The sequence below is a fragment of the Mustela nivalis genome, assembly GCF_964662115.1.
Source record: "Mustela nivalis genome assembly, chromosome: 14".
Taxonomy (NCBI): Eukaryota; Metazoa; Chordata; class Mammalia; order Carnivora; family Mustelidae; genus Mustela; species Mustela nivalis.
This window is the reverse complement of record NC_139033.1, coordinates 65,287,426-65,307,170: the sequence shown is the minus strand read 5'-3', so window position 1 is coordinate 65,307,170 and position 19,745 is coordinate 65,287,426. Positions and strand designations below refer to the sequence as shown.

General features: G+C 41.9%; 1 protein-coding gene across 2 annotated transcripts in view; it reads right to left on the bottom strand.

Annotated features, from left to right (window-relative positions):
* The window catches only part of OSBPL1A (oxysterol binding protein like 1A), a 227,998-nt gene extending 215,585 nt beyond the window's left edge, over positions 1–12,413 (bottom strand). The window contains exon 1 of one of the 2 annotated variants that reach the window (XM_082698700.1): positions 12,016–12,413. The gene's annotated coding sequence lies outside the window, so the exon portion shown is untranslated. The remainder of the gene's footprint in view (positions 1–12,015) is intronic. The other variant, XM_082698701.1, reaches the window with a different exon arrangement.
* Between the last annotated feature and the right edge of the window lie 7,332 nt (positions 12,414–19,745).

The window sequence follows — 19,745 nt, the reverse complement described above, 5'->3', positions numbered from 1 at the left end:
TAGAAGACTCAACATTATTAAAATGTCAGTCCTATGGAAAGAAATCTAGACATTCTTTCAATGCCTATCGAAATCCCAATAATGTTTTTTGTAGAAACAGAAAAACCCATCCTAAAACTGTAAAATTTCAGGGGACTCTAAATAGCCAAAACAATCTTGAAAAAGGAGAACAATGTTGGAGGATTCATACTTGCCAATTTCAAACTTATTACAAAGCTACCATAATCAAACATTGTGGTACAGGCATGAAGACATACAAAACAATGGAATAGAACAGGGAAGTCAGAAATAAATCCTTGTATATATGCTCAAATGAATTTTTTTTTTAATTTTTTTAAAGGATTTTTATTTATTTGACAGAGAGAGTAGGCAGAGAGAGAGGAGGAAGTAGGCTCCCTGTTGAGCAGAAAGCGAGATGTGGGGCTAGATCCCAGGACTCTGGGATCATGACCTGAGCTGAAAGCAGAGGCTTTAACCCACTGAGCCACCCAGGCGCCCCTCAAATGAATTTTTATAAGGGTGTCAAGATAATTCAATGAGTAAAGGACAGTCATCAACAAATGGTGCTGGGGAAACTGAAAATCCACATGGAAAAGAATAAAGCTGAACCTTTACCCAACATAGTATTCAAAAACTAACTCAAACTAGATCAAAGATCTAAATGTAAGACTTAATACAAAACTCTGGAAAACACAGGGCAAAAACCTCAGGACACTGGATTTGGCAATGATTTCTTGGATAGAACAAGGGTATGGGTAACAAAAGAAAAAATAGACAAAGTGGACATCATGAAAATTTTAAAATTCTGTGCATCAAAAGACACTATCAGAGTTAGAAGATAAGTACAAAATTAGAGAATATTTGCAGTCTATGGCCATACCACCCTGAACGCGCCTGATCTCATCTGATCTCGGAAGCTAAGCAGGGTCCGGACTGGTTAGTACTTGGATGGGAGAAAATACTTGCAAATCATGTAACTGATAAGGGATTAAATCCAAAATATACAGAGAACGTCTAGAACTCAAAACCCAATTCAAGGGGCACCTGGCTGGCTCAGTTGGTTAAGCATTTGCTTTCTGCTCAGGTCATGATCCTGGGGTTCTGGGGGCCCTAAAATACAGCCCCACGACGGGCTCCCTGCTCAGCAGAGCATCTGCTTCTCCCTCTGCCCCTCCCCTCACTCATGCTTCCATGCGAGTGCGCACGCGCTCTCTCTCTCCCTCTCTCCCTCTCTCTCTTTCTCAAATTAAAATCTTTAAAAACAAATCCCAGTTAAAACAACAACAGGGGCGCCTGGGTGGCTCAGGGGGTTGGGCCTCTGCCTTAGGCTTGGGTCATGATCTCAGGGTCCTGGAATCAAGCCCCGCATCCGGCTCTCTGCTCAGCAGGGAGCCTACTTCCCCCTCTCTCTCTGTCTCTCTGCCTACCTGTGATCTCCCTCTGTCAAATAAATAAAATCTTTAAAAAACAACAACAACAATAGCAATGACAAAAACACGAAGTTTAGATATTTCTCCAAAGAAAATATGCAAATGGCTGGGGCCCCCAAACGGTTCAGCTTGGGGTTAAGCACCTGCCTTCAGCTCAAGTCCTGATTGGACTCACCACTCAGCAGAAGTCTGCCTCTCTCTAATAAAATCTTTTAAAAAAAGAAAATATGCAAATGACCAATAAAGACACAAAAAGATGGTCCACATCACTGATCATTAGGAAAATGCAAATTAAAACTACAATGGGTATCACCTCACACCCATTAAGAAGGCTACTATGGAAAAAAAGCAGAAAGCAAGTATTGTCAAGGATGTGAAAAAATTAGAATCCTATGCACGGTTGGTAGGAATGTAAAATGGTACTGCCACTGTGTAAAAAAAATTAGGGATTTCTCAAAAAATTAACAATAGAATTACCGTATGATCTGGCAATTCCACTTCTGGATATATACCTGAAAGAACTAAAAGTGAGGTCTTGAAGTATTTGTACAGCTATGTTCATGGCTGCATTATTCACAAAAGCTAAAACATGAAAGCAACACAAGTGTCCACTGGCAGATGAATGGTAAAGCAAAATATGTTATATACCTTTCAGTGTTTAAAAAGGGAGAAATTTGAGAAATTTCTGCAATATGCTAAGACATAGATTAACTATGAGGACATTATGCTAAGTGAAATAAGCTAGTCACAGAAAGACAAATACTGTATGATTCCATTTCTATGGGGGTACTTAGAGGACTGTAGTCAAAATCAGAGAAAGAAAGTGGAATGGTGGTTGCCAGGGACTTCGGGGAGGGGAGAATGGGGAGTTATTTATTGGGTATAGAATTTCAATTTTATAAGAAAAATTTTAAAGCTGGATGGTGGTGACGGTAGGACACACTATTAATGTATTTAATACCACTGAGGTATACGTAGACATTTCTTTTTTTTTTTTTTTAAGATTTTATTTATTTGACAGAGAGAGAGCACAAGTAGACAGACAGGCAGAGAGAGAGAGAGAGAGGAAAGCAGGCTCTCCGCTCAGCAGAGAGCCCGATGCGGGACTCGATCCCAGGACCCTGAGATCATGACCTGAGCTGAAGGCAGCGGCTTAACCCACTGAGCCACCCAGGCGCCCTACATAGACATTTCTAAGATGGTAATTATCTTATGCATATTTTATAATTTATAAAATAAAAAAATACACATATGCCATTTACTCTCCCAGGGAAACTCTACTTCTAGGAATTTATCTTATAAAAATACTTATAAAAGATTATTTTGTAAGCATGTTCACAAGGATTGCATGATTTACAACAGTTAAAAGGGTATTAACAAGTCCAAATCCATCAATAGGGGAGTGGTTAATTAAATCCTCTAGGAAGGCTAAAAGAAATATTCTGCAGACTGGAGGATGGAAGACAATTGAAGGATTGTTTCAAAAAGTAGCCAAGGCACAGTGCAAAAAGTAGCCAAGGCACAGTGAACACCATGACCTTCAACACTCTTCCCTAAGTATTCCTAATGCTGACAAGCTAGGCTCCAGCCCCTGAGAGAAGACTAAGGTGGTTACAGTCTCTGAAAGGTAACATATTTCAAGACAACACCAGCAGCTCCCAACAAATGGCTGAGCCAGATGAATCTTACAGTAGAGTTGGCCAGTCAAGGGTTCCCCTACTTTCTCAATTTCCAATCAGCTTTCTGGTTCCTATTAAAAACCAGTAAGTAAGGGTGACAAGACATCTGAATAAAATCTCACTACTGGGTACTTAGACCAGAAATTCAAAAAGACTGGCAAAGGGATACATGTATCCTTATGTTTATTGCAGCATTATTAACAAGAGCCAAACTATGGAAGCAGTCCTGATAAAGGAGATGTACACACACACACACACACACACACAAAGAGGAATATTACTCAGTTATAAAAAATGAAATCTTGCTATCCGCAAGAACATGGACGGAGCTAGAGATTATAAGTCAAAGAAAGTAAGTAAGTCAAAGAAAGGCAAACACCATATGCTCTCACTCATATTTGGAATTTTAAAAACAAAGCAAACAAAGGGGGGAAAAATGAGAGGCAAACCAAGAAATAGTCTTAACTACAGCGAACACCCTGATGGTTACCAGAGGGCAGGGGGTAAAGGGATGGGGGAAATAGGGGATGGGGATTATAGAGTACACCTATCATGATGAAAGAAATAAAAATGATAAAAATAAATCTAAGCCACTTAAACAGTCCACTGCAATATATTCACCACAGCAGTTGTTAATGCCTAGCAAAGACGGGCTGCTTACAGGCACTGGAGGCACAAGGATGCCCACTCAATCTATGCCCTTCAGAAACAGGGCAAACATGCCCATAATCCTACCAGCATGTGCCAAGAATAGTAATGTGTGCAAGGGGCTGTGGTTGTACAGGAGAAAGCTTTTCGTTTGTATCAGTTATAGAAGGAATCACAGAAAAAGGGACTTTTAAGCTGGAACTTGAAGAGTGAAAGTTCACCAAGACCAGCAGGGTGAACCAAGCTGCCAACACGGACAAGTGTAAGGAAAGAACAGTCCCAGGTGAAGCTGTGATTCCATGCCTGGCATGAGGAATCTGAGGCTTCTGTGGGAAACAGGGAGAGGGCCAGGCAGCAGCTTGAGCAGAAGCAGCTAAGACCGTTCTTGGCTAGAACTCACGAACGTGGTGATTGAAGTCAGAGGAGTAAAGAAGATCCTTCAAAGGGAGAAGACCAACATTTAAGGGAAGGAGGCCAGTGACTGTGATCTAGCAGAGAGAAGGACCAAGGTTGGAGAAAGGGAGAGAAGAGGGTGAGAAGACGGAAACCAAGAGAGGACAGAATTTCACAGGGGTCAGAAGGTGGGAGTGAAATGTTAAAGGAAGCACCAGGACAATGTCTGAAAACGCAGGCTGGTTTGGCAAACCAGAGGTCACTGGTGAACTCAAGAATACTTTCAGTGGAAATGACGGGCAAAAACGGATGTAGGGACACTGGAGAGTGGATGGGGGATATTAAGGAGAGAGAGCACCAGATTCCTTTAAAGCAACTCTGTTCTGAAGAGCTAGTGATAGCTCCAGTCTTAGGATATTAGAGACCTGGCCCTGTTTATAGGCTGTGGGGCAAAAGCCAGAAACAGGAAAAGCTGGACATATAGGAGAAAGGAGGGATGTGGGATTGAAAAGCTCCTAGAGGGGCCTAAAGTTGGTGGATGAAAAACCCAAGAGTGCCTGGATGGCTCAGTCCTTAACTGTCTGCCTTGGGCTCAGGTCATGATCCCAGGGTCCTGGGATCCAGCCCCACATCAGGCTCCCTGGTCAGCGGGAAGCCTGCTTCTCCCTCTCCCATTTCCTCTGCTTGTGTTCTCTCTCTCTTTGTTTCTGTCAGATAAATAAAATCGTTTAAGAAAAGAAAAGAAAAGCCCAAGAGAAAGCAGCATGCCACAGAGGCCACTGGCAGGGCAGATGGTGCCTAGGGGGCCAAGGGGGAGGCTAGGTAACCCAGGAAGAACTCTATTCAACCCCTACCAATTTCCTCAGAAGAGAAACAAGAGTCTTAGGTATCTTTACAGGGTTGGAAAGAACTCTTACTATAAGAAAGCATGGTGGGGGAGGGGGGTATAAGAGATAAATAAAATACAGATTGTTTTATTTGAAAATTAAGAAGGGAACAAAGTCAGTTAAATTTCACCAGAACAGGAAGAAAAGAAAAAGAAAGAGGGGCACCTGGGTGGCTCAGCAGGTTAAAGCCTCTGCCTTCAGCTCAGGTCATGATCCCAGGATCCTGGGATGGAGCCCCGAGTTGGGCTCTCTGCTCAGCAGGGAGCCTGCGTCCCTTCCTCTCTCTCTGCCTACCTCTCTGCCTACTTGTGATCTCTGTCTGTCAAATAAATAAATAAAACCTTAAAAAAAGAAAAAAAGAAAGTAAATCTCTTGCTGTTCTCTGCCTAACTCCCATGGGTTTTAATGGAGGTGCCTGTCTGATTCAAAAACATTCTTAAAGCAACTTAGATATGCTGTCATTTATAAAGCAATTTTAACCTCACATCCATCAAAACTAATTAGTCTATTAGAAGGCCTAGTCAATTCCAGAAGTTTGCTGACTGTAAAGCTTAGGACTTAAGTAATATCCTTGAAGATAAATTCCTAATGCATTTCCCCTATGTTTTTTTTTTTTTTCCCATAAACCTCTATTACTTTAGAAAGGAGAGGTGGGGGGGTGGAATCTGACACTTTCTATCTCCCCGAGGAAGCAAGTTTATAAAATCACATATAAATTTAAAACTTACTTCCATGAACAAATCATTTTATAAGTATTAAAGCAGAAAACAGAATACATTTTATAGCAGATAATTTCTCGGTAGCTCTAACAGTCAAAATTGCACAACTCCAAAAATACCTATAATTTAAAAACTGAGTAAACTTCCTAAAATGCTAGCAGTACTAACTAGACCAATATAATCATCTCTATGTTCCTTCCAAATATGCTACAAAGAAATTGTCCCAAACCAAGGCAAAGAACCTTTTATGACAACTTATCCATTTAAGAATCATAATGAAGAATCCATGGCTGACTATGTAGACGGGAATTTTAGAATATCCACTATCTAAAACCATGTGCCTTCAGCAGGCATCCAGGTAGTCATCAGCACGGGCTAGGAAGATGTCCAACATCCACACAAATCTGCAGCTTCCCTACCACCACCAGGGACACTACTGCCTTCCCCGTCACTACTGTCACACAAGGGGACTTAACTATCGGCCTACCACATTCCAGGTATTGCTCTGAACTCTGATGACTCATTCATGAATAAAGCCAGGCTTTAAACTAGGGGAACTCTGAAGTATTGGAATATACAAATCAGTTATTATCCACATTTCTCAGGAGGTCTGACTTGACCTCTCCATTCCCAACCTCAACTAGGTCCTTCACGGTATTTGCCACATTTCAGTCTGTAAGGATTCATGTCATTTCTTTGCAATTCCTTACACTGTAAACTTGAGTAAGACAAGGGTCCTACATCCCTTGTATTCCCCACTATATTCCTGTATTCCTAGTACCCAGCAAGGTGCCTAGAACATAGCAGGAAATCAAACGTTAAATAGATGGATAGACGAATGGACATAGATTTGTTTCTCTGAGAACAAAGCAATTCTGCCTCCCTATAGAAAGGCCTAAAGGCCATGCCTTTGATATAAGTGGTACACCTTTACCTAATAACAAAATTAATTTTTTTAAAAATATTTATTGGAGAGAGGAGAAAGAGAGAAAGGGCAAGTGCACATGGCGGGGGAGGGGGTGCTAGGAGAGGGAGAGAAAATCTGCAGCAGACTCCCGCCTGAGCACGGAGCAGGGAGCCTAACGCAGGGCTCAATCTCACAAACCTGAGATCTTGACCTGAGCCAAAACCAAGAGCCTGAGACTTAACCAACTGAGCCACCTCAGTGCCCAAAGTTTTCACTCATATGCCACAGGAAATTAAAATCATACCAAAAAAAGAGAACTTAAAAAAAAAAATACACTCTAGGATTACTCAGCATTAGTTTAATTTGATGCATCACAAACCAATTTCTAGGATTAATAGTTAACTTTTGGGGAAAAAAAGCAAAACAAAAGAATCCAAATTCAGATGTTGAATAGATTTTTTTAAAAACATTTTCTGGAATCATGAGCTTATTTCAGAAAAGGGGTTTGTCTCTGATGTTTAAAAGAAGGTGATTTCTTGGGCGCCTGGGTGGCTCAGTGGGTTAAAGCCTCTGCCTTTGGCGCAGGTCATGATCCCAGAGTCCTGGGATCATGCCCCGCATCAGGCTCTCTGCTCCATGGGAGACTACTTCCTCCTCTCTCTGCCTGCCTCTCTGCTTACTTGTGATTTCTGTCAAATAAATAAATAAAATCTTTTTTTTTTTTTTTAAAAAGGTGATTTCTTAATGCAACTGATCAGAACGGATTTGAGCCACAGCCTATCAGCAAGTGGATATTTTCAACTGCTCTTTTCATATTCATGCAATTCCAAGCTCTCTTTTTAAAATACACTGAGATTTTTAAAGACCAAGAGAATGTTTTCAAGGTAATAACTAGACAAAAAAAAAATATTGGGAGCTTCAAAAACTGGGAGACTCCAGACTATTTTGCCTTGTTTCCTCTCCTCCAAGGTCCACTGAGGAAGATGGGCTTCTAAATTATTTTGTAGAAAGGAAATTTATATTTTTTATAAACACTGTAAATTTCCTAATTAAACTGATCTCCATACTTGATAGTCTGTCCATGCCACTGAATGCCCATTCAATATAGTGGATAAATTCCATATCCCTGACAACTCTGAGATTTTAGCCTGACTACATGTTGTGATTTTTAAAATTCTCAGATATACTGCTTTTATGCTTGGTATTATTACAATAATATTTGAAACAGTGTATAGTAGGAATTTGAATAATGAGAAAAATTAAATTTATGGACATATTTTACAAACTAAATCTAACATAAAAATCCGTAGTGTGCTTAGTTATTAGCACTGCATTCCAAAATAGTTGCAACTCAATGGTGTGGGGTTCCCCCCCCACTATCACATTCTCTTAATGTGAGAAAAATATTAAAAACTGAAGTAACTGTGTAAAAACATGGCAAGAACAAGAAAATAAATTTTGCCCTCAATCTTACTAACCCCTAGCAAATAATCAGTGAGTTCTCACATACATACACATATAAACAAAACTAAAACTATAAATTTGTGGGTGCCTGGGTGGCTCAGTCGGTTAAGTGTCTGCCCTTGGCTCAGGTCATGATCCCAGGGCCCTAGGATTGAGCCCCAGGTCGGGCACCCTACTCAGCAGGGTAGGTCTGTTGCTCCCTCTGGTTGTGCTGTCAAATAAATAAAATCTTTCTTAAAAAACCTACAAATTTCTAATAACAGTTACATAAATACATTGTTTTAGAAATTCAACATTGGTAGACAGATTTATATTTAACCTAACCCTATTTTTAGAGATGAAAAAAATTAAAAGTACAAAGGTAAAGTTACTGGCCAAGTGTATGACGATAAAGCCACAACCAGAATCAAGAACTTCTATTCAAGGCATGAAATGTTGTCAAAGTTATACATTTCATAAAATTCAATTCAGCCTCTGAAAATTAAAGGTCACTGATTCTAGTTATGGTTCCTGTGAGCATTAAGGAAGTTAAATCTGAATTATGGCTTAATCCCTTCATTTTAAGAAGCTATTTACTAAATAAAGAAAGAAGTTATTTACTAAAATGAGACATCCAAAATATGGCAATTTGTATAAATTTATATAAAATATAAATTTTATAAATTTATAATTTTTTATATATTTATTTTTATATTTTTATATTTATATTATTTTTAAATATATTTATATTTTTATATATTTATTTTATATTATATTTATAAAATTTATAAAAATATAAAGTTAAATATTAAAAGTCACTTAAATTTTTATTCAGTGAAACTTTACAACTTCCTTCCAATAAGCCTTTGTGCCCTGATAGCATTACCTCCTTTGGAGGAGAAATGATAGAGAAGTAGCTAAAATTGTAATATGTCACACTAAAGTTTGGGAATCATTAAAGACAATGTAAAAATGTTTATTCCAAATTATTACTTTTATATTTGACATACTTACACTATTTTCTCTTTCTCATATTTGTTATGTACTCACATGGACCTGGATGCCCTACAAACATGGTAAAAGAATAATCCTACTTGCTGTGTATTTATTTTAACGTTATTTGGTTGCAAGTATTAATCAAAATTTGTGAAAATTATGTAAGCTTATTGGCCCTGCTTTGGAAATTGTTTGAAGTAACCTTAGGTTGTTATACATTTTAGGTGCTGCATTAACCAAGAACTCTTAGATGCAACCTTGATTGGGATTGGAACTTGACAGATTTTAAAAACTATTAACTACTGTTTCAAGCAGTTTGGATCTGTAGGAGCAAAGGGCAGAGAAGTCCACATATTTGATAAATCCAGTTCTAAATAGTAAAAACACTCTAACAAGGAGCTTGTTAGCTTTTAACAATAAAATTCCTTAAATTTTAGATAAAAGGTATTTAAATGTTTTCCATTTTGATTATTTCACATTTGAAAATTACCTTCCAAACTTAATCAAATTAGGTATACACAATAATACTGACCTGTTATCTACCACACCATCAGAAGCTTCTCTTTAAAGAAAAGCTTTCACAAAGTGAAAACATGTGGTTACTTTCCATTATCACATGATAGGAAAATGGACAGTTAAAGGCGGTTTTCACTACACAGAAATTCCTATTTGCTGGCTAATACAAGAACTCAAAGTGAGTGACTTGGGAATTCCTCTTACTAAAAGTGTTAAAATTGTGTATGGTGACCGATAGTAACTACATTTATCATGGTAAGCATAGCTTAATGTACAGAGCTGTGCAATAACTGGGATGTACACCCGAAACTAATAATACTGTATGTCAGCTATACTTCAGTGAAAAAGCTTTGGAACTCTTTATACTTGGCCACCTTGTAGTGGCTTAATTCAGATAAGTGAGGGAAAATCCAACATTTCTAGGGATCAAGAGCATCCTATAAGATACTTATAGGACACCATGATCATCAATATAAATTGTATAGAGTACCTGATGGTATCTTTTCTAACACTTCATTAATGAATTCTGACAAGACTGGTATAATTGGGTGCCTACGTGGCTCACACCTGCCTTCTTTCCAGGAACTGGGAAGAATTTACTAATCATGATTAAAGTTCTGATCACCACTAGACTTGGCTTGAAAGAACGGACACGGTTCCTTACCACTTCAAATTTCTCATGTGCGCTTCCTAGCTCATTCTCTACTTCACAGATTATTTGTTAAGCTGATTTCTACTTTCTACTACTTTTCTCAGTGATTACCCAGAAAGCACAAAAGCTCAGCTTTAGTAATGTGAAGAGGTACGAAAGAGCTATGGAGTTCCAACTTGAAAAGATTAAATATACAGATATACCTGTAAAATAAAACCACGAGTAGAAAATTTTAACAGGCACTGCATCACGTTATCCATAAAAAGACAAAAACAACAACAACAACAACAATCTGGCTGTATTCTCCTACTTGTTGATTCGAAACAAGTCCTTCCCTCTGTCCTAAGGGAATAGTGGAGGGAGTGAAGTTAAAAAAAAAAAAAAAAAAAAAACTTCTAGCTGCTCTAATTTACAGGTATAAGTCCTGCTTGAATAATACCTCCAAGACTGAGGGGCCTTCAGGGACAAGGATTAGCCACCCACCCCAAATTTCTGCTGATAAGATTTCTGCTGAGATGTTTAGTTAAGTGTCACCTGATAAAAAGAACTTGGCAGAAGCCTACACAGCGTTAAAACAACTGCTCCAGATAAATCTACTGGACTTGGCGGCAGTTAACTCCTATTTTGAATATCAAATGTTCAGTACTGCCAGGGAGAAAACAAAAAGGGGACAAATTTTAAAACTGGTACTAACTGCTTTCTTCTTTTTTCTCTCCCTCCTGTAGAACTAGGAGATGAGAAGAGGGTAGATCTTGTAACCACCCTGAAATCGACGCACAGATCTTGAAATTTTCAACTGGAGGATTCAGAAATTATCCCTCCAATACTGGCTGCGTAAAATGCGTTGTTCTCAGGATTAGTCCGCGAACATCGCCAGCCCTCAAAGTAAGTCAACAAACTCTCTTCTAAATACTTCGCAAAGAGGTGAGGATATTCCGAACTCTATCCAGAATGCATTAACGACAATGGGGGCTGAAGCTGTCCGGGAAAAACGCATCACTGAAGTTAAAGCTAATTATGGTATCAACTCCACAAGAGCCTAATAGCTAAATTTGCTACATTGGAGCAGCCTTGTTTAACTTAATTGCACAATGCCAACAGCTCAACTTCACAACCTAGTCTGCATAAAGTAACCACTTGGACAACGAAAAATGAGTATTAACTAAATCAGAAACTCTCCCAAGGCCTTCTGCCCATCAGTAGGGCCCCCGGGTAAATGAATCGTTGTTCCTGCTGTGCAGCTGCAATCTTTCATCCTGTTTCTGAATCCCTTTGAGAGTTCTCCACGCTTGTCGAATTAACCACGAGGCACACTGCGAGACGGTCACATGGGCAGCTCGTGACTTCCACGGAGAATCAATCGTCCCCTCACGGTAGTGGGATACTAAAAAAGTTACGAGGCGCCCATCCAAGTACCGAGCTAGCACGCAGCTGAAGACTGGGTAGGGAATGCATGTGGCACCAGCACGAAGTCGCAGCACTGGGAGTGGAAGCGCCACAAACGCCAGCACCTTGCGACTTTTAAAACAACTAACTTCGCTGCAGCGCCGGAGAGCCAGCGGCCGCGCGGAAACCGAACCCGGGCTGGGAGCCCAGCATCGCCACCGCACGACTCTGGCCGGCCTCGGCGACGCGCGCACCCCCCGCCAGGGGCTGACAAATCTTCCCCGCGCATCAGGCCGGGTTGGGTGGAGGGGAGGGAGAGGGACAACCCACTCACACAGGAACCGGCCACGGAAACTGACCTACGCGGTCACCCGGGCTCCCAGAGCTCCTGGGGTCGGGGGGCCACGGCGATGAAACGGCCGGCACCGGCTCTGGCTACCACTACCGGAGACTTGAGGCCCTGCGGAAGGACGGTCTGCGGGGTCCCGGCGCCGGGAACTGGGCGGAGCGCGAGGCGGCCGGGCAGGGCTCCGCGAGGTAGCGCCGGTCCGCGAGATGGCGCCGCCCCTCCCAGCTGGTTGCTCCATTAATTTGTGCCGGGCCCGTGCGGCACGTGACCGGCGCGCGGGCCTCCAGGCGTACGCTTGGCGCCCCTGGGCCCCGCCTCCGCCCGGCTCGCCCCGCCCCCGCCCGCTCCCTTCCAGCCTGGACCACAGGCGCGGGTTCCAGGCTTCGCCAACATCCGTGAGAAGGGCCTAAGCCTGAAAAACAATCTGAGGGGTTTGAAGTGGCGGGGGGGGGTGGGGGGGTACCAGGTGGTGGGTATTATAGAGGGCACGGATTGCATGGAGCACTGGGTGTGGTGAAAAAATAATGAATTCTGTTTTTCTGAAAATAAATAAATTGAAAAAATTAAAAAAAAAAAAAAAAAAAAAGAGAAGGGCCGAAGCATGGTGCTCCTGCCACCATACCACGACTCAGAAGAAGTGTACCTGACACTTGGGCGCTGTGGCGTGGAGAGGAAGCCCGCCAGGCCGAAGCACATGCTTCTTCGGTTTAATGCTCTGGAAATTTGCAAATACATCACCAGATGCCCGTATTTTTCTTTTCTGCTTTAGTTGCGATTTTACCCGTGGGGACTTAATTGGCAGTGCAAATTAGCTACACTCCTGCTTTTCACGTGTCAAAGGATGGTCTTAAAATGCCATTCAGGTGTAACTGTTATAAGATAGGGTACCAGCGAAGGATGCTTAAAGAAGATTTAGAAAAGTTCCTTCACCTCCTCCCCCATCAAATAATCTTTCAGAAAGAGCAACTCTTCAGACTAGCTGCACAACAGGTCTAACCAGAGGACATAATTACACAGCGTACAACATGAAGTATCATTGCAACTTTAAAAATATTATGCATAACTAAAAACGAAATTATGAGCATGTGAAAATTTTTCAAGCTTTTTTTGTTTTTTTTCCACTGTGTTTAATGAACTTTTTATAATGAAAAATAAATAGGTATCATTTCTAAGGAACTGTAGTTTTTCTGTCAATTCAATTTTGGAAACACGTATAGAGAACCTATTATAGGCCAGTTGGTCATTGTGCTCAGTTTTAATAGTCATATGGCTAGCAGCTACCCTATTGGTCAGTGCTGTTCTAGAACAACAAAGGAACTACTGTATGTCCCCCAATCATGTCAAACTGTCTTTTGAGAGAGAACCTCTCAAAACCTCCAGAAGCAGTTAATAAATATTTTCTCCAAACTCTTTTCTGAGCTTATGAGAAGGTAGATATTTTACTTTTGCAGATGGAGCATGTTAAAGTAACTATGTCATCCCTATCCACAATGCACGTAAATAGGAATAGAAGTGAGAGCTCTAGATGTATGGAGAGGGGCATTGGGAGTAACTAAGCCTTTGCCTCGCCATACCCATGATTGCCTGACCCAACTGGAAAATTAATCAGGTCTTCAGACCATGAAGCACTTCAGAATTGCCCATTGCCTGGTGCAGACTAGGTCCACCTGGTATTTGTTTGTTTGCTTGATTTAATAAACTTAGGACCCCACAGCTTTCTACCATTGTTCTCCTCCCTGCATCTCGATTCCCTGCAGCTCACGGTACTTGATGTTTGTGTCTCTGCAGTTTTATCTTAAGCCCAAAAAGCACCAGAATGCCCTTTATGCATTGTATGTTTTAAAAACACTCCCCTGGTGCCAGTGTGACTTTGAAGTGCTGTAGGAGCACACTAAAGGCTTGTTAAATCTTATTAAGAGGAGGATTTTATAGACTGAGACTTTGGGGAGGGCTTTGGGTAATTACTGCCTGGAATGCTGGAAAGGAGGTCAGATGTCATCAGGAAAATCCAGATAAATTGTTGAGTTGGGGGAAATGAACCATACCCTATACCTACATATTAAGCACTTTGTAGTTATTAACTGCAGGCCATAAATGCTATGAGGTCATTGGAGGTTTTTCTCTCTTGAAAGCTGACTGTCTCAAAAATTTTTTTGTTATTTGTGCCATTACACCCAGCTAAAACAAGTGAGCTGGCATACTTTCAGATATTAAATTATTTTTAGCTAGACTTAATTCGTGCCTGTCCCCCTTAAGCAACCGAACGTCTACCAATGATTGGTTGTGTTGGGTCCCCACCCAAAAAGCTCAGAAAGTTCTCTTTTTTGAAAAGTTTCCTGGTTGCAAGCAACTAAGTACTGACATTGGCTAACTGAAGCAAATAGGGAATTGATTGCAGTATCAAAGAAAGACCTGAAAAATCTGGCCTGGATTTCCAGGGATTAGACCAGGAGAAGCTAGTCTATAGCTTTTCCAAGGAGTAAAAATAAATTCTGATTATTTTTATTTTCCTATACTATCCTCAGAAGAGACAAAATTAAGAAAGAGAGGAAGAGACTGACTTTGGGCTTATAGGGCAGGGCACCTTTGCTGACAATCCCACAAGATTACCTTCTATAGAAGAAGTATCTCCCCACCTACACACATACACACACACACACACACACACACACACACACACACACGCGAGTCCTGGTGCAGTGCTAGGACCAGAAAAAGAGGCAATAGTTGATAGACAGCCACCATCACAGATATGCCCATTCAGTCTCTTTTTTGTTTTTCCATCAAGCCCTTCTCCTTCATAGCTTTTCCCATAAGACTCCTTGGGCAAATATTTCCAGCTCCACTTTTAGCTCTTAGCTCTACTCACCATGAATACACCCTGCTTTTTCATCCAGTGAGCCCGACAATTACAGTACCCCTTCTTAGAAGTCTCAGAGAGTCTGCCCCACCCACAGCCCTGTTTTGAGAACTTCCTTACACAACCTGCTAATCTTGGCTCAGCGGAAGGCGCAGGGTCAGGGCCTTCCTGAGTGGTACCTTTCTAGCAGGCTTACCAGAGATCTGGTAGATACTCTCTGCCCAACAGAAAAGCTCTCTACTGAGTAGCATTAAACCATCTGGAATTCTCTCTGGGTCTATCTGACTGTGAAGTATACAAAGTACAGTCTTTAGCCGGGGTAGATGCAGAAAGACACAGAGTCCAGTGAAGACAGAGAACAAACCAACCATGGGAGAGCAAGAAGGAGACCAGAAAAATGATTAGAAGCAGAAGCAAAAGTGGAGAGAGTGTGGGAAGCCGGGAGTAGGGAGCCAAGGGTGAAGTTCCCTGGTGAGAGGGGACTAAGTGGTGGCTGCCTTCCTTTCTTCATCAAGCTTTCAGAGCAACACAGATGTTTCTGCTTTTAACTTTTTATTTTGCTGCAACAAACCCTTCTCTTGACCCGATGAAACCTCAGCACCACTCTATCTCTTGAACCCAGAAAGAGCCTCATATGTCACCACTACCCCCCTTTCCTGCATTCTTCTCTCTTGTTGTTAATCTCTAACAAACAACCCTGTCAATACAGCCTTTCTTTTCAATAGCCACATCTTTTTTTAAGGGTCTCTACTGCCCCCCTAATCTTCTGAGCATTCTAAAAACCCATCTCTTTTCCACTCTCGCCAGACCACTGAGTCGCCTTTCAGTACCTGCTACATACAGGTCAAAGGCCCTACTCTTGACGAGTTATCGTAGTATGAAGTATTGGTTCATTTACTAAAGTCACAAAGCTCCCAGCACGGGTATTTGACAGACCAATCTCTAGGCCTGAATTGGAAGTGTAGATAAAATCACACACTTTTGGATCTTAGATTTGGAAGAGCCATCAGAAATCATCTAGTCCAGCCATCTCAAACCCAAAGCCACATCATCCTCAACCACATTCTGAAGAGGTATTTTCCCAGCCTCAGGCTGGGAAATTCCTAATTGGGCAGATTCCTGTCTCCCAGTGCAGCTCAAACAATTGCCAGGCGCCCACCAACAGGATTACTGTTAGAGGTCTATCTGGCATCTGGGGGGCCACCCCAACACGCTTACTCTTAGAATTGCTTCTTGAGGCAAACGCTGTCTCCACACTGCTCACACCTGTTAGGTTTAATTATCCTTTCACAGGCTATTTTTCTAGAAATTTAAAGACACTAGCATGAACAGCCTTCATTTTCTTTTCCCAGATGCTTCAGCCTGTCCTCATGTTCCAGCTGGTCGTGGCATTGTGATACACAGTTTGTGCTTTTCTTTTAAAATTTAGTGCCTAGAAAGACGCAAATCACATCTATGAAGCTAAATAAGAGTAGAGAAATCTTAGTCAAGTTCTGTTACGTGGCCTGTTCTCCCACCTTTATTCTCTCTGCTCTCTACTGCTCTCTAGTGGTAGATAGTGTTTTCTCAACTAATAGAGAATTGGAGAGAAGAGACAGATTGCAGAAGGAGGCTGGGGGAGGAGGAGGAGTACAGCATAAACGTGATACATTTATATACCAATTCTCCACCTCCTGAAGTTTACAATATAATTTTGGAGGCAAAGTATACAATGAAAACTAAGAAAAAAAAGACAAGTCACAGTAACACTCCCGAGGATTTGGGAAGAGTAGATCAGTAAGGACTAGAATAGGGAAGACATTTGGAAGTGGCATTGACACTCAGCCTGAGCTTTAGACAGCAAACACCAGGAAGTAGGAAATGAGCACGTTCTGCTTAGTACATATGAAAGATGCAGCAAGAAACTGAAAAATCAGGAGCTTCTTTTGGACAAGAGTTTAGGGCTAGAAGCGGATTTATGAATTACCCACAAATATCCATGATGTGGCACAGGATTACCCTTGGAAAGAAGATTGGGATAATGACATGTAAAGACTCACTAGAGCAGAGAATGTGTCATTCATCATGGATTAACTCATTCATTCATTAGTCAGTAAATAACATGTTGCCTTAGTAAATAGCATGAGTTTGTGAACGGATATGTGCTCTAGGCTGAAAAAGAAAAGATGCCTCTGACAACAGCCTTGACTTTAAGAACTTAAGAACCTCGTCATGGAAATAAAACACTGTAAAACTTGTGAACCAGCAGGTGTATCAGAAGGAGAATAAGAATAGTAAGAAAAATTTAGATAAAGAAGGAGTAGGAGGAGGGAAGTTTTTTTTTCCTCCTGGGGCTATCAGTGAATGCTTTACAAAGAGATGGCTTTTGAAGTTAAGTCAATGGCTAGGATTTAAAACTCTGGGAATGGATGGGGGAAAGGCCCATTAGGCAGATGAGATCATCTGAAAAAACTGGGGGGTGGCATACAAGCTAGCATAGGGCCTTGCACATAGGAAGTCATGCTGCAAGTGCATGAGATTAAACATGGATGGACTTCTTGGCTCTGCCTAACAGCCTCCTGTCATCTACTGGCAGCTCTGAGCTGAAACTGGACGGACAGGGCAGAGAAGGAAGCTTGGAGATGCTCAAGTATAGGCAACAGGAGGATGGCTGAAAGCTCAGAGGTGAGGCTTGGGCTAAAGCTACCAACCTGTGCTCATCTGTGCAGAGGCCACTTGAAGCCAGGGGGCTTGCAGGAGAAGGCCTGGTGAGCAAGAACAGAGTGAGAATAGGGGCGCCTGGGTGGCTCAGTGGGTTAAAGCCTCTGCCTTTAGCTCAGGTCATGATCCCAGAGTCCTGGGATTGAGCCCCGCATCGAGCCCCGCATCGGGCTCTCTGCTCAGCAGGGAGCCTGTTTCCCTTCCTCTCTCTCTGCCTGCCTCTCTGCCTACTTGTCAAATAAATAAATAAAATCTTTAAAAAAAAACAGAGTGAGAATAAAAGGGGCCAGGGCTGAGCTTTGTGTCCTGCCCTTCCTCACATCCCTTACCCACCAGCACCTCTGCACTCTCAGCAGATGACTTCATCTCCTATGCTACCAAAAAAACAAACACCATTGGATGAGAAACCCCTAGACTGGGGCACCTGGGTGGCTCAGTAGGTTAAAAGCCTCTGCTTTCAGCTCAGGTCATGATCTCAGGGTCCTGGGATGGAGTCCCACATTGGGCTCTCTGCTCAGTGGGAAGCCTGCTTCCCTCCCTCTCTCTCTGCCTGCCTCTCTGCCTACTTGTGGTCTCTGTCTGTCAAATGAATAAATAAAATCTTTAAAAAGAAAAAAAAAAGAGTCTCTTAAAAAAAAAAAGAACCCCCCTAGACTTCTTATTGCTGAGGCAACAAGCTTACCTGCACCCACCCCCTTTCTTACATTTCCTTTTCTGCTAACATGTCTAAGGCCAGAGCCTGCACCTGTGTTCGTGGTCCCTCCTTCTCCCCTCCTCAGCACCTCATTCTATCCATTCCCTTTCTCCGGGACTTTCCTGTGCTCTCGCAGTGCACCTGCTGCAGGGGGCATCTCTAGCCTGCACCATCTTTCACAAATCCATCAGCTAGAGAGTAGTACCATTTCTCTCTTTCCTCCTTCACAGTTCAAATGAAACTCCTTGACAGAGGTCTGTACTGACGCTCTCCATTCCTCTTGCTCTCTCCGCTACTCTGCACTCCAGCTTAAGCTCCCACTACTTCACAGAGCAGGTTCCCACCGAGGACACCAAAGGCCTCCTGATTGCAAAATGCAATGGACTCTTACTACGCCTAACTTTATTCAATCTTTGGCAGCATTTGATACCAGTGACCCTTTCCTTCCTCCCAAGAATGCTCTCTTCTCTTAGTTTCCCTGAACTTCGTATCCTTGGCCTTTCCCTTAAAGGTTGCAAGTCCTGCCCTAAACTGTCCCTCTCCTCTAACCCTGCTTGGGTGAGGTTGTGTGTTCCCAGGGATTACTAACCTTCTGTATGCTCATGCTCAAACCTGTAACTGGTGTCCCAGCACCACTCCTGAGCTTCTGATTCACACACCAATTCATCAAACTCAGTACAACTAACAGGGCAATTTCTCCTTCCCACACCCCCTGCCCTAAAGCCTGCTCCCGCACCTAATATTCATTCTTTCTCAAGTGGCACACACTTTTGTCTCTTTCCCTCCATTCTCTTCTTCCTAACATTTCCTCTCCCCTGCCATACCCAACCCTAAGGTATACTTTGTAGTCAAAGGACATGTCCAGATTTTAATCTGATCAAATAATTCTTTTACTTGGAAATTCCTCTCTGCCTTGTAATGGCTTTGGGGTGTAGTCCGAACTCCTTAGCGTCATAAAACCCTGCAATGTCCTGATTCATGTCACATTCTCACCGTGGTATTTTACACTTCAGCAATTGTGAATAACTTTCAGTTCCCTATGTTGACACAGTCTCTGAGGCTTTCAGACCTTTGCCCATGTTTTTTTGTGTGTGTGTGCTTTGAACTCTCCCAGCTACCTCATACTGCTGAGGCTTACTCTTCATGCAGTCTGAGCCTAGAAATCACTTCTCTCTAAGGACCTTTCCAGACTCCCTGTGACTGGATTATGTGCCCCTCCTATAGGTTTTCTCATTTACCATGTACTTACACCTCTGTCGACATTAATCACACTGTGCTACAAGAGGCCTCCTTATTTAGCTATGTCTTTCATCAGACTAGAAGTATGCTGAAGGCAAGAAATGTCCTGTTTACCACTTTATTCCTTTTATCTTACACAGCGGATAGCACATATTAGGAAATTAATAAATATTTCTTGAATCAATGAATAAACTGGACTTTAAAGATGTTTTACCCAAGGTGGGAGGTGGCATAATGACACAGAATA